The following is a 15,316-nucleotide window of genomic DNA, read 5'->3' as shown; positions in this document are numbered from 1 at the left end:
CAGTCCACATATGAATCGGTTTGTCCTGAAGATGGTCTACTTGATGTAATACATAAAACCAAAACGTCGACTAGTTCAACCCATTCTCTATGAAATTAATTATTCAATAGGATTTTTTAAATGTAATATCAGATGAAAATTCCTATATAATATGACATAAGAGTGGGCAGCAACTTGGTCACGTTGGTGGTAAGGTCCCTTCAATATTGTGTATGGGACAAGGGGAAAAAGGGGTGAAATAACTAAGCTGGTGTAGTATTTATTGAGATGTTAAGTAATCAGGAATAAGTCAAGAACAAGACCCACCAGGAGCAGCTAGCAGGCAGCTCAGCCCCATCATAACTGTGTCTTTCATTCAACCTCCACCTAACATTCTAAGATGAATCACAGTGCAGTGGCATTCCAAAGGCATACCACTAGAAAGCATGAAGTGGATAAAGGCATGCATAGAAATATGCCATAAGTAGAATATAACATACCTCCTTTTCTTCGACAACAAAGAAGAGAACATAGGAACATAGAATATGAAAGAAAGAAAAAGCATACCGATCATTACGAGCCGACACACCCACTGGCCAGACAGATGTGACAGGAAGGAATGAACAGCAAAAAGCGAAAGAACACTCAGATTAAAGGAGTGAGACAGAAAAGCAGAAAGACATAAATAGGAACTGAGACAGAAAAGCAGAAGGACTTTAATCTGGGTGTTCTTTCGCTTTTTGCTTTGTCTTGTGTTTACAGAGTGGGAATGTATCTGATCTATTTTCATTTCATATCTTCTCTGTAGTTTCTATGCTTCTTGCTGTTCATTCCTTCCTGTCACATCTGCCAAGCCTGTACACAATTCTTTCTAGATGTATTCAGGCCAGAGATCTCGGTGTAGATGACTCTCCCTGTCTGCGCATGGTGAGTTCTGGGTAGTAGAACTGTCCCTGTTTTTTGTTGAGGGTGAAAAGTAATTCTCCTATGTGCCTTTATATCTGTGCTTAGGGCAGTGGCATAACAAAGGCCCCCGCAGCCCCTGCGGCGCAGGGGGGAGGCCCTCAGCACAGTACCCTGGTGTGACAGGTCAACTACCAAGCCACCAAGCTTGCTGCCACCTGCTTCGGGCTGATGAGACTTCTCCGCAAAATTCTCCCCCTCCTTCCGTTCCATTCAAGACGGATTATGGTTCAAGGCCTGATCCTCTCCCGTCTCGATTGTGGAAACCCCCTATATCTGGGGGCCCCACAATCTACACTTAACAGACTCCAGGTCATTCAAAACTGTGCGGCAAGAATCCTCCTGGATATCCCCCGCCGAACTTCAGTCAGAGCCAGACTGAAGGATCTTCACTGGCTCCCGGTGAGATCCAGAATTGAATTTAAGAGCATGTGCATCGCACACCGATCCTACTGGGGTACAGGCCCCTCTATTAACTCCCCCCTGATGAAAGCCTATCTACCCTCCCGCCCACTCAGGTCTACGACCTCCCACCTCGCCTCAGTACCACGCATTAGGAAGGCCAGATGTGGAGGCCGCTCGCTTTCTTACAACCTGGCTAGGATCTGGAACTCCCTTCCTCTCCCTATCAGATCAGAACCTAACCTTCTCACCTTCCGTAAACTATTAAAAACTTGGCTCTTCAGCAAAATTCCAATCTAACTTTTCACTCAGCTTCTCTTACTCCAGCCTCTCCAGCCCAACTCACTCTTTTCTATAGCGCTGGGACGCCCCTGGGTAGCCAAAGCGCTTTACAAATCATCAATACAATTCAATACAATACAGCTCCTGACTGGGCACGGAGGCAGGCCCCTCCATATAGTTTGCCACCCCCCACCCCCCTCAAGTTTTGTTACATTAGTGGCTTAGAGCTGAGGGTAGGGATCAGTATCGAGAAGATTTCGCATCCCTTGAAATTTTGCAAACAGGGCAGAAAGCATGAAGTAAAGAATTTGTATATTCCACCAAAGCAGATTTACATACATCATTTAATGCCCAAGATCGGGTCAGAGAGATGGGAGAGCCGCCTTTAAGGTTCAAGCAATCAAACTCTGGCACGCTCTGCTTCTCTATCTGAAAACCGGAATCTTCCTTCTGTATTTTAGGAAAAGAGCACTAACCTGGCACTTCCGTAATAAGATTTAATTCTGGACTCAAGCAAGCCTTATTTTACAGAGCCAATAGTGGATGTTTTGCGTTATAAATAGTGGATGGAAATGTAAGTGTAAGGGTGTGTGGTGTGAGGAGGTAGGGTCGGGTCAGGGTTATTAGTGAGACATGCCTCAGACATAGGCTCTTGAGAAGGAGTGAGGCCCTGGCAGCTCCTTCTGTGCTGGGGAGCGTGAGGCTTGCACAGTCTGAGTAGCCATGCCACAATGAGAGAGCGTAGTGCCAAGAAGACGTGCAGAGACAATCAAGCACTGCAGCATACACAACGCACAGGCTGCAAAGAGAGTCAGGCGGTACTCTGTACATGCACAGTGTACAGGCGCCTCACATGGTATGGTCACAATGTACACACGCCTAGCAGGCTCCCCGTGCTATTCTGGCATCTCTTCTCAGAGATCTGACAGGCTGCACACAAGCTGCACGGGGCTCTGTGGGCAATATGCAAACACAACATGAAACACGATGACAGCTCTGACTATAGATACAATGCAGGGATATCTCGCAGACTCCAGGTACATTTTACATACAGTTGATCAACTGCGGCAGGAACAGAACACCGGTGCCTCATATGCTATAGGTAGAGTTGCTACCTTACATAGAGAATAAATCTTTTATATTACATGCAATGGCCTGCAACAGGCACATTAACCCTCCATTCTTTTAAAACAGGCGCCTACGGAAAGATTATCTGCTTCCTACATAAGCATTATGTACCTGAGTTACTTCCTACCACAGGGCTCTAAGGGCACCCGTTAAAACAGCAATTCAGACGCACGCTGCAGAAGTCTTGAAGTACAACAACAAATTACTGTTAGTATGCAGGATTAAAATGTGCCAACCTTTGGGTCAATGTTGTGCTCAGTTTAGCTTTGTCCCCAGCACCCCTATCAGGCCCACCTTATTGCCTGAATCATGCTACAGGGACGGGAAACAACCTTTACAACCCAGTCATTACATCGCACCACATTTACAACGCAGTCATTACATCGCAACATCCTTTACAACGCATGTCACTACAACACATCCATTACATTACATGTCACTACAACACATGACACTGAAATGTATGTCACTACAACGCAGGCATTAAATCGCATATCATTACAACGCATACCATTACAACGCATAGTACCCCTACACTATCCAACACTTACCCTAATGTTGCACCCCTTGGAGTTAGAATAGTAATTTGTATCCCTACACTATCCAACACTTACCCTACTGTTGCACCCCTTGGAGTTAGAATAGTGATTTTTACCCCTACACTATCCAACACTTACCTTAAATGCAATGTAATGATATGCGTTGTGAAGGTATAATGCGATGTAATGGAATGTGTTGTAAATGTAGTTTTAAAAGATTCGGTGTAGTGGTATGCGATGTCAATTTATGCATTGTAAAGGATGTTGCAATGTAAAAACTGCATTGTTAAGGCATGCGTTGTAAATGTATACGCTGTAATGTCATACATTCTACAGGGACGGGCGAGGGCCTACAGAGAGCTCAGGGAAAGCAGCTGTCATGCAGTCTGTTTCATGCTAAGCGCTACAGATCTGCGGCATACAAATCCGACCTCCTTTGACACAATTACATAAGCGGTAGGCCCTAAAAGAGGGAAACATAGTGCAGCTTCTGGGACCCAGAGTCTGAATAAGACCCCAGCTCCTCTGTAAAGATTGATATGGAGTGCACTCTGTCCTTGAGTGTGGGGTCACCGAGGTCAGGTCTACAGCCCAACCCTACCTCCACTGTCAACCAGACCGAGAGTCAAGGGGTGTGTGACACAAGTGTAAGAGTGGTGTTCCACACTAGACAACCTCCTGAAGACACGCCCCTGAGTGGGTTTCATGCATGTCCAAAGCATCAGAGGGTCGGTTTCCACGTTGCTCACTTTGATACTACATTTGGTTTAAGAATTAATTTTACTTACTATCTAATTTACCTTCCCTCGATGTTGCTTTGATTTGAAAAGTTTTATTTAATAAAGATTGCTGCGAAATTTTCTAGGGTTGTAAGATTTTAAAAAACAAAAACCAGGACATTCCACATACATGTAAGTAGGACTACAATTTAGTATCAACCGTGGGGCACCGACTACTTTCTGCGAAGGGCTTCTTGCTTATCCTTCTGTGGAACACATGAACACCTGGACCTGCTGTGTTAGTCGGCCCTCCCTGAGAACCAGGACATGCGCTCAACTTACTGAAACTTGCTAGAACAGATAGTGAAAAACCAGGACTGTCCAGCAAATCGAAGATGCCTGGTCACCTCTAAGTAATCAGTAGTTCACCCCCTCGTCCGTCTTCCTCATTCCAGTCGTTACAAAGTGGGGCAGCCCTCGCTTCATAAGGAATGTGACAAGGAAGACTAGGAATGATGAAGATTATTGGTAAGTAATTGAGGCATTACTTTATACATAGTGTGGATGTAACCTACTGGCTGTGTTTGCTAAGAACAGCTATTTGTGAATACAGTGGAACATCTCTCCCAACCTGACCAACACCTTTAGCATTCCATTTCAGAATGATGTCCAGCTGTTTCTATATTATGGCTATTGTGCATGTAGCATTATAGTCATTTGGGTCAAGTCAGTTGCCAGTCTTGTATAATGGTGCAAGAAGGCTCTCTGCCCATGTTGTATGGAATTACTCAACCTGTAAGAGCTTTAATACAAAGTTTTGCTAATGCTCTTTCTATTTATTTATTTATTAGCATTTATAAAGCGCAGCATATACCCTAGGGTGTCTTGGCGCTGATTAATTTGCCAGCTTGATGTTATATAAGCTGCCTTGCTCAGACCTCTATTCTATACCGAGAACTTATTTATTGAACAGCTAGTTCTGTTATACCATGCTTTAGCATTCAACTTGTTATGGAAACCAGACCACAGGGTTTATTCTGATTTATTTATAACATAGTTTATTAAGTAGTACAGTAAGTAGTACATTTTTATTTTCATAGTTAATTAAAACCGATGCAATACAGAAAAATATATATATTCAATAAAGAATCTGTCATGTACATGCATAAAACGTATTCCTTCATAATACTTATGTCTTAAAACCATGCTAATAAACCTTGCTAGTTTTGAACAACTATATCAGCATAATAACTTATCAATTTTATCTCCTTAAAATATAGGTAAAAAATGTCTTCAGAGCTGCCTTGCACATTAGCTTATACTTTTTCTGGCTAAGTTATTGATGTCTCCAATTTTGGCATTTTGCTTCCACACAGTCTCAGAAACTTTACTGCTCTGCAGTTCAATTGTGGATCGCTAGGTGCAAAGCATGCCAGCAGGGCTTGCCTCCTTGTTCGAATCCCTCGTAGATTAAACAATTGTTTCAACAATTTCTTTCGTTCTTTGAGGAGTTCTTTACAGTAGCATAGTAAATGCAGCAGGTCTTCCTGAGCTGTTCCACATAATCGACACACAGATCCTGCTTTATTGCGTAGCCCAGGTGGAAGATGCTGGGCGCAGGGGAGCAGGCCAAATCTATATTTTATAAATGCAATTTTTGTATTTTTGTCATTTCCCAGGTTGAAATAAACTTGAGCACCCGGCTTCGTATTTGTATTCAAAGTCATCCATCCATGGGCTCTCTTTGAAAGTGCGGCCTTGTCCTCCAGCCATGACAGTGGTTTCACCGTCTTCCACACTATTTTTTTTAAAGGTTAGGATGGTTGTCAATGTTTCCCAAAGTTCATTTAGCCCTAATTTGTGTAAGCTACTGTGTAGATATTTTGCAGCTGGTGATGTAGTGTGTGTTTGTAGCTCTTTCTACAGCTGTTCGTTTAACGTTCCCCGAGGAGTTTTTTGCACTTTATCCCATGCGGTGATGAAGGCCCCTTGTCTGGCAATTGTTTGTTTCAGGACGCAATTAATCCTTGAGGCTCCCGGCAGCGTTCGAATGTTGGCGTGACTGTTCTCAGTTCTATTTCTTGAGGCTGATGATCACAATCGCCTTTATTGCCCAGCTGGAACAATGCAATTTGTTGAAAGAGACCTAGGGAGACGAAAGTATAGTCCAAAATCAAGCTTGTTTTTGTGGAACTATATATCATCACGGGAGGGTTGTCTTTCGGTGATCTGCCATTTAATGCCCTCAGATTAAGATGTTCTAAAACCTCCACGTCGTTTGTCATATTTTGGTTTGTTTGCAAGCATGAGGTTTTCCTTGCTGTGGGATGTTCCAGATTGCATTTTGCAAAAGCACTTCTTCGTCCATGGAGGATCCCATTAGATTGTGGTTTATGTACCCAGTTAAGACAAGATCAGTTGTGGGTCCCTGACTTATACATGTTTCCACAAAGTTGCACATTTCCTTGACTAGTTTGGTTTTATTTTTAGGTTGGATATACACATTTAGCAACATGATGTTAGAATCCCTTTTATTTAACGATGGTGATGAGAAGGTGATAGTGACTGCTAGAGTTGACTGTATTGTGGAACCAAAGATACGAGCAGAATGGGCGACTATATTAGCGACATATGTGACCAAGCCTCCTTGCAGATGGCCGTATTTTGCTCCCATGGTGGCATTTACAAAGAAGCGCAGAAATCCTTAGAGATGAGGCAGATCTGTTGCCCACGTTTCTTGTAGTGCCACTATATCGAAGGCCATGACATAGGTGACAAAGTCCAAATCCGCTAGTTTGTTGGCAAGCCCATTTACATTCCAGGAGCAGATCCGTACTGTCCCTGTTGTGTTTGCTGTGTTTAGCGGGCAATCGCCTTGTCAGTCTCTTGTATTATTTATGGTTCTCGCAAACCATTTTGTATCTTCTTCCCGAGCTTGCGGTGTGATTGGGTTATTTCGGTTTCTTAATTCCTCACGTTGGTGCCTCTTGTCGCTATTACAGTGCCCTATGGCTCCTCTCAGCACTGATGTGGTTGGTCTACCAGCGGCCTTCTCAGGGGCCCTCAGGGGTTCTGGGATTAACAGATCGGGATATCTTGGATTAAAGTATGGGGCGATGGTTATCCCCAAGACTTTAGGATCTCACTTTCTTTGAGTATTTTATGTGCTATTGTAGGAGAGGTCCATGTTGCTCTTGTTTTTTTGCCTGCCTTGAAGTCCCCGCAATTAATACATTCTATTGACTCCAATTCTGTCGTCGTTATGTCTGCCAATGAGGTTATGTGAGATAGTAACCGCAGTATGTTACTTCGGTTCAGAATGTCCGGCCTTCCTTTAGAGGTGTATTCGGGCTTGAACCATATTGCGTTCGTTTCCCTCACCCCTGCCCAGATAGAGATGTCATTATGGTTTTTTTAAGGTGGGCCGGCTGGCCTCATTTTGTGGGCATCCCAGTGCAATTTGGGTCTCTTCTGTGGGGCCTAGACTTCCTTGACGGTTTGGTCCGAGACTGGTTCGGTTTTGTGTAAGAGATGACGTAGAGTTTTTGATTATTTGTGGAGCTGATATGCCTAAAGGCAAGAGCTGGCTGTTCTGTAACAACTCTACCTCCCTTTTGGCTATGTGTTCGCTGAGAGGAATATCCGGGTTCCCCTGGTTTGTGTACCTCCCAGCGGTGTCATTGTCGTTTATAATTGATACCCATGGGATGTCAAAATGTCTAGACTCCTGGTTGGTCTCCGAGATTTGGGTTCTCGTCCCTTTTTCTCCATCAATTCTGGTTTTGATGTGATTTGCGGTGGGATTTACCACCAAGGGAAGTTGGGGGGGGATCAACTCCCGCAATCTCATGTGCGTCCTCAGGTACACTAATTTCTTGCTTTCTGCTTGGTAGAGCTTGGTTGCAGCTAGACATGTTTGTAATGCTATTAATTACTTCTGGTGAAGGGATGTTCTGTTGCGTTGTCCCATTGGGCACTGGCGGTCTCCCTTCTTGCGCTAATGGTGTCCTAAGAGTCATTGAAATCCAGTCCTAGAGAGGCTTTGTTTCTGGTTCTGGCCTTTCCGCTTTTGTGCACGTCTTAGTTTTGCATTTAATTTCAATTCCCCTTTGTCTGCCTCTGCTTCTTCTGGCGTGTGGCTGTGGCAAGGTAACAAAGCTATTGCTTGCTTACTGTTGACGATGTTGGTGTTATCTTCTGGTTGTTCAATTAAAATTGGTATTTGCTCCTCATTGACCGGCCCAAGCTGGTGAATTACTACGTCTTAAGCATGCCCAAGCAGGGTTTGCCCATTTGAAGGCTGCATATTTTCGTTATTTGATGCCTTTTTTACTTGTGCACATAAATCCTTCAGCATCGCTGCAAGGGTTGCCAGTTTGTCCACAATTGGGCTGCATCCGCAGGTTTGAAAATTGGTTAGGGTATGGTTCTGAGTATTTTCCAGCATTGTGTTTAAATTTCCCAATTTGCAGTCGATCGATAGCACATAGACTGCCAGAGTGTTCAATAGGGATAATTGCAAGTCAATTTTGTCTGTCTGGTATTGCAAGGCCTCAACCAGGAGCTGCACAGTTTTAAGGAGACTTGCCCATGCATACCCTTGGGCAGTTCCTTTCCCGTCCTCTGTGGAGAAGAGTGGCTCAATGGTTAGAGCGGCAGACCCTGATGCAGAGGTCTGGCCCGGGACCAGGGTTCAATTCCTGACTCGGCGGGTCTTGGGCTTTATTTCCTCGGACCCGATAATTCTCGGCTCGGTGCCTATTCTAATCATGGGCCCCACTCTGCAACTCTGGGCAATAGCTTGCTTAATCTCCACAATGGCACCAACAGCGCTGGGATGCCTGGCTCCACCTTGCGGATGCCCAGGAGTGGACATTTCACAGGGAAAAGCCAGGAAGGGTTCCACAGAGGTATGCCTTACAGCACGAGGACACCCCAGTTGGGGTATAAGTGCGCTTTACAAGTACAAATTTCATTTCATTCAAATTTCATTCATTAAGGTTGCCAGCCTCACTGCCGGTTTTGTTGCCATTGTCTGTTTTTTACATTTTCCCATGGTGTACTCTAATTTCGCTGATTGTGCAAGTGGGCAGCGCAAACGACCCCTCGGCTGTCTCCTTGCATCCATCAGTTTTAGGGTTTTCTGCTGATTTGCTCCTGCGCGTGTCCCCCCCAGTAGGCTGCCAGGAGTGCTTCCCACTCCTCCTTATCTAGGTATGAGTGTTGGTCTAGTTCTTCTGATTCATCCAGCAGCATGCTGGAATGAGGCAACACTGGCTTATTTTGGGGTCGTGTAAGGACAGGGCGTACTTAGTTTTCTGTATCCAGCTTGTCCTTTAGGTTTTCAGGTGTTGATTCCCCTTTTGCCTTTGTTCTCTCTGTATTATTTTCCAGGTTGTCCTCTAGAGAGTCTGCTTTGGTTCCCAACCGGAGGATAGCTGTCGGATTATCTAATCGTTGATGGTCAGTGGCTTTAGTGATACACAGTTACCTCCGTCATTTTTTGTGTTGTTTGGGGGGCCTGGACGATATGGCCGCAGGGGTGTTATGGGTGTATGCAGGGTTGCAATTGCCAGAGACAACAGTATTTCTGGCCCATTCTTCCCTTGCGCTATTGAACTCAAGCTTAGCCCCCCCAACTTGAGGTGAATTTTGTGGCACCTCTGGGTACAGTTGATTAGGTTTTATCTCCGGGGTCTTCTCTGGGGTTTTGAGATTCCAACTTGCGGCGGGTGCTGGGCCGTATGAGGATGTTGTTGAGCTGTTCCCTCTTCCTCCTTGGGCTGGTGGCCCTTTGTTCTCTTACACCTTTCCTTTGTCCTCTGGGCAGGGGAGGAGTGGTGTTTGAAGACCTGCAGGTACGGTGGGGCGTGAAAGCAGGGTATCGCCTTCGTTTTTAAAAAAACAACATTTTGTTTCGATTTTCGGCTGAAGAAGGTGGTGTTTTGGCAGTTTAGCCTCTGGCGTCAAGTTGCTAAGCCTCCTTGTGTCTGATGTTATTTAAATTATGGTACCCTCTACCTGCATTGCCGGTCTGGTCTTGACCTGCGGCTCACCCTCTGTGATATCCAGTGATTTCAGCTTCCTTTTCCCCTTAGTTGTATTTCTTGAGTTGCTGCTGACATTGCCTACTCTGCTGGCAGATTTAAGCACCCGCGGACCTGCCCTGATCTCATACTCCCAAGTGTGGGGGATCTAATAAGATGATTGTCTTGGGCTTTACTAGGCTTTAGTACACTGCTGCCTGGTTTAATCCTGGCTCAGTCCAGTTCTGAAATTCAGTGGGGACGCACGGTGCTCCGTGCACTGCCTGTGTACTGCTGGCAGCTGGCAACTGGTGGCTGGCCCCCACCCCGGGCTCAGCCCGAGCTGAGTGTGCCAGTTGTGCTGTACTGCTTTCTTTGTCTTAAGATGGCCCTGGGCCCCCTTTTATGGGGGAAGGAGCCACAAGGGTCAGCAAGGATCAGCAGAAATCAGGAGACAACAAACACCCCGAAACACCCCAAAGCAACAAAGGCCACAGGGGCACGCCGCAACAGCAGCCCTGCAGCCCTGCAATCCTGCAGCTCACTTCAGCTCACTGTTCCCTGCTCCCTGCTCCTGGCAGCATGTGAAGTGTAAAAAAGTGGCTCCTTCGTGACATACCTGGCAGTGCTTGGGCTGGAGCGCTGGAGTGCTGGAGCACTAGGCGATAACCACGCAGAAAACAAAAACAAGCATTTGCAATATAATAGGTCTCGCATTAAGAAAGTTTGATCTATTGGTATTGTAAATGACAAATATTTTATTTATGTGTTGGTTTTTAAAATAGTGAAATTAATAGCTTTGTCATTTACAATGCCAATAGTTTTAACTTTCGCAAACGTGACACCTATAGCATTTGTAATGCAAAATGTGTTATATTTACATGACTTAGATGTATTAATATTACAAATAACAATGGCTTTTATTTTTTTTTATAATCAATACTTACATAAAAGTTATTGTAATTTATATTGGCAATAGCTTAAACTTTTGTAAATAACTTTTGGGAAGATTATGTTCATTGTATTTTATTGTGTTGAAAATCCAAGAACAGCAGTGAAATATTAACATCTTTTTGTGACATTTGTAATAAAGCTTGAAACATTGAGAGAACATATTAGAACCAGTTGTTGTTGAATGGTTGCACAGAGTGATGCTGTGGCGTTCAGTGGTGCCGAGTGATGCTGTGGCCTTCAGTGGTGCCGAGTGATGCTGTGGCCTTCAGTGGTGCCGAGTGATGCTGTGGCCTTCAGTGGTGCCGAGTGATGCTGTGGCCTTCAGTGGTGCCGAGTGATGCTGTGGCCTTCAGTGGTGCCGAGTGATGCTGTGGCCTTCAGTGGTGCCGAGTGATGCTGTGGCCTTCAGTGGTGCCGAGTGATGCTGTGGCCTTCAGTGGTGCCGAGTGATGCTGTGCCTTCAGTGGTGCCGAGTGATGCTGTGGCCTTCAGTGGTGCCGAGTGATGCTGTGGCCTTCAGTGGTGCCGAGTGATGCTGTGGCCTTCAGTGGTGCCGAGTGATGCTGTGGCCTTCAGTGGTGCCGAGTGATGCTGTGGCCTTCAGTGGTGCCGAGTGATGCTGTGGCCTTCAGTGGTGCCGAGTGATGCTGTGGCCTTCAGTGGTGCCGAGTGATGCTGTGGCCTTCAGTGGTGCCGAGTGATGCTGTGGCCTTCAGTGGTGCCGAGTGATGCTGTGGCCTTCAGTGGTGCCGAGTGATGCTGTGGCCTTCAGTGGTGCCGAGTGATGCTGTGGCCTGCAGTGGTGCCGAGTGGTGCTGAGGCCTTCAGTGGTGCCGAGTGGTGCTGAGGCCTTCAGTGGTGCCGAGTGGTGTGAGGCCTTCAGTGGTGCCGAGTGGTGCTGAGGCCTTCAGTGGTGCTGAGTGGTGCTGAGGCCTTCAGTGGTGCTGAGTGGTGCTGTGGCGTTGAGTGATGCTGTGGCGTTGAGTGATGCTGTGGCGTTGAGTGATGCTGTGGCGTTGAGTGATGCTGTGGCGTTGAATGATGCTGTGGCGTTGAATGATGCTGTGGCGTTGAATGATGCTGTGGCGTTGAATGATGCTGTGGCGTTGAGGGGTGCTGTGGCGTTGAGGGGTGCTGTGGCGTTGAGGGGTGCTGTGGCGTTGAGGGGTGCTGTGGCGTTGAGGGGTGCTGTGGCGTTGAGGGGTGCTGTGGCGTTGAGGGGTGCTGTGGCGTTGAGGGGGTGCTGTGGCGTTGAGGGGTGCTGTGGCGTTGAGGGGTGCTGTGGCGTTGAGGGGTGCTGTGGCGTTGAGGGGTGCTGTGGCGTTGAGGGGTGCTGTGGCATTGAGGGGTGCTGTGGCATTGAGGGGTGCTGTAGCGTTGAGGGGTGCTGTGGCGTTGAGGGGTGCTGTGGCATTCAGTGGTGCTGAGTGATGCTGTGGCCTTCAGTGGTGCTGAGTGATGCTGTGGCATTGAGTGGTGCTGTGGCATTGAGTGGTGCTGTGGCATTGAGTGGTGCTGTGGCGTTGAGGGGTGCTGTGGCGTTGAGGGGTGCTGTGGCGTTGAGGGGTGCTGTGGCGTTGAGGGGTGCTGTGGCGTTGAGGGGTGCTGTGGCGTTGAGGGGTGCTGTGGCGTTGAGGGGTGCTGTGGCATTCAGTGGTGCTGAGTGATGCTGTGGCCTTCAGTGGTGCTGAGTGATGCTGTGGCATTGAGTGGTGCTGTGGCGTTGAGTGGTGCTGTGGCGTTGAGTGGTGCTGTGGCGTTGGAGAGAAGAGTTGGAGGGTAGAGATGGAGGGTAGGGTTGGAGGGTGGAGTTGGAGGGTGGAGTAGGAGTTGGAGGGTGGAGTTGGAGGGTGGAGTTGGAGGGTGGAGTTGGAGGGTGGAGTTGGAGGGTGGAGTTGGAGGGTGGAGTTGGAGGGTGGAGTTGGAGGGTGGAGTTGGAGGGTGGAGTTGGAGGGTGGAGTTGGAGGGTGGAGTTGGAGGGTGGAGTTGGAGGGTGGAGTTGGAGGGTGGAGTTGGAGGGTGGAGTTGGAGGGTGGAGTTGGAGTCGGAGGGTGGAGTTGGAGTTGGAGGGTGGAGTTGGAGGGTGGAGTTGGAGGGTGGAGTTGGAGTTGGAGGGTGGAGTTGGAGGGTGGAGTTGGAGGGTGGAGTTGGAGGTTGGAGTTGGAGGGTGGAGTTGGAGTTGGAGGGGGGAGTTGGAGGGGGGAGTTGGAGGGTGGAGTTGGAGTTGGAGGGTGGAGTTGGAGGGGTGGAGTTGGAGGGTGGAGTTGGAGGGTGGAGTTGGAGGGTGGAGTTGGAGGGTGGAGTTAGTGGGGGGAGTTGGAGTTGGAGGGTGGAGTTGGAGGGTGGAGTTGGAGTTGGAGGGTGGAGTTGGAGGGTGGAGTTGGAGGGTGGAGTTGGAGGGTGGAGTTGGAGGGTGGAGTTGGAGGGTGGAGTTGGAGGGTGGAGTTGGAGGGTGGAGTTGGAGGGTGGAGTTGGAGGGTGGAGTTGGAGGGTAGAGTTGGAGGGTGGAGTTGGAGGGTGGAGTTGGAGGGTGGAGTTGGAGTTGGAGTTGGAGGGTGGAGTTGGAGTTTGAGTTGGAGGGTGGAGTTGGAGGGTGGAGTTGGAGGGTGGAGTTGGAGGGTAGAGTTGGAGGGTAGAGTTGGAGGGTGGAGTTGGAGGGTGGAGTTGGAGGGTAGAGTTGGAGGGTGGAGTTGGAGGGTGGAGTTGGAGGGTGGAGTTGGAGGGTAGAGTTGGAGTTGGAGGGTGGAGTTGGAGTTGGAGGGTGGAGTTGGGGGTGGAGTTGGAGTTTGGAGGGTGGAGTTGGAGTTGGAGGGTGGAGTTGGAGGGTGGAGTTGGAGGGTGGAGTTGGAGGGTGGAGTTGGAGGGTGTAGTTAGTGGGGGGAGTTGGAGTCGGAGGGTGGAGTCGGAGGGTGGAGTGGAGGTGGAGTGGGAGGGGTGGAGTTGGAGGGTGGAGTTGGAGGGTGGAGTTGGAGGGTGGAGTTGGAGGGTGGAGTTGGAGGGTGGAGTTGGAGGGTGGAGTTGGAGGGTGGAGTTGGAGGGTGGAGTTGGAGGGTGGAGTTGGAGGGTGGAGTTGGAGGGTGGAGGGTGGAGTTGGAGTTGGAGGGTGGAGTTGGAGTTGGAGGGTGGAGTTGGAGGGTGGAGTTGGAGTTGGAGGGTGGAGTTGGAGTTGGAGGGTGGAGTTGGAGGGTGGAGTTGGAGGGTGGAGTTGGAGGGTGGAGTTGGAGGGTGGAGTTGGAGGGTGGGAGTTGGAGGGTGGAGTTGGAGGGTGGAGTTGGAGGGTGGAGTTGGAGGGTGGAGTTGGAGGGTGGAGTTGGAGGGTGGAGTTGGAGGGTGGAGTTGGAGGGTGGAGTTGGAGGGTGGAGTTGGAGGGTGGAGTTGGAGGGTGGAGTTGGAGGGTGGAGTTGGAGGGTGGAGTTGGAGGGTGGAGTTGGAGTTGAGTTGGAGGGTGGAGTTGGAGGGTGGAGTTGGAGGGTGGAGGGTGGAGGTTGGAGGGTGGAGTTGGAGGGTGGAGTTGGAAGGGTAGAGTTTGGGAGTGGGAGGGTAGAGTTGGAGGGTAGGAGTTGGAGGGTGGAGTTGGAGGGTAGAGTTGGAGGGTGGAGTTGGAGGGTGGAGTTGGAGGGTGGAGTTGGAGGGGTAGAGTTGGAGTTGGAGGGTGGAGTTGGAGTTGGAGGGTGGAGTTGGAGTTGAGTTGGAGGGTGGAGTTGGAGGGTGGAGTTGGAGGGTGGAGTTGGAGGGTGGAGTTGGAGGGTGGAGTTGGAGGGTGGAGTTGGAGGGTGGAGTTGGAGGGTGGAGTTGGAGGGTGGAGTTGGAGGGTGGAGTTGGAGGGTGGAGTTGGAGGGTGGAGTTGGAGGGTGGAGTTGGAGGGTGGAGTTGGAGGGTGGAGTTGGAGGGTGGAGTTGGAGGGTGGAGTTGGAGGGTGGAGTTGGAGGGTAGGAGTTGGAGGGTGGAGTTGGAGGGTGGAGTTGGAGGGTAGAGTTGGAGGGTAGAGTTGGAGGGGTGGAGTTGGAGGTGGAGTTGGAGGGTGGAGTTGGAGGGTGGAGTTGGAGGGTGGAGTTGGAGGGTGGAGTTGGAGTTGGGAGTTGGAGGGTGGAGTTGGAGTTGGAGGGTGGAGTTGGAGGGAGTTGGAGGGTGGAGTTGGAGGGTGGAGTTGGAGGTGGAGTTGGAGGGTGGAGTTGGAGGGTGGAGTTGGAGGGTGGAGTTGGAGGGTGGAGTTGGAGGGTGGAGTTGGAGGGTGGAGTTGGAGGGTGGAGTTGGAGGGTGGAGTTGGAGGGTGGAGTTGGAGGGTGGAGTTGGAGGGTGGAGTTGGGAGGGTGGAGTTGGAGGG

The sequence above is a fragment of the Lissotriton helveticus genome, chromosome 11 (genome assembly GCF_964261635.1).
Source record: "Lissotriton helveticus chromosome 11, aLisHel1.1, whole genome shotgun sequence".
In the NCBI taxonomy this organism is placed as follows: Eukaryota; Metazoa; Chordata; class Amphibia; order Caudata; family Salamandridae; genus Lissotriton; species Lissotriton helveticus.
This window is presented reverse-complemented; position numbering follows the sequence as displayed.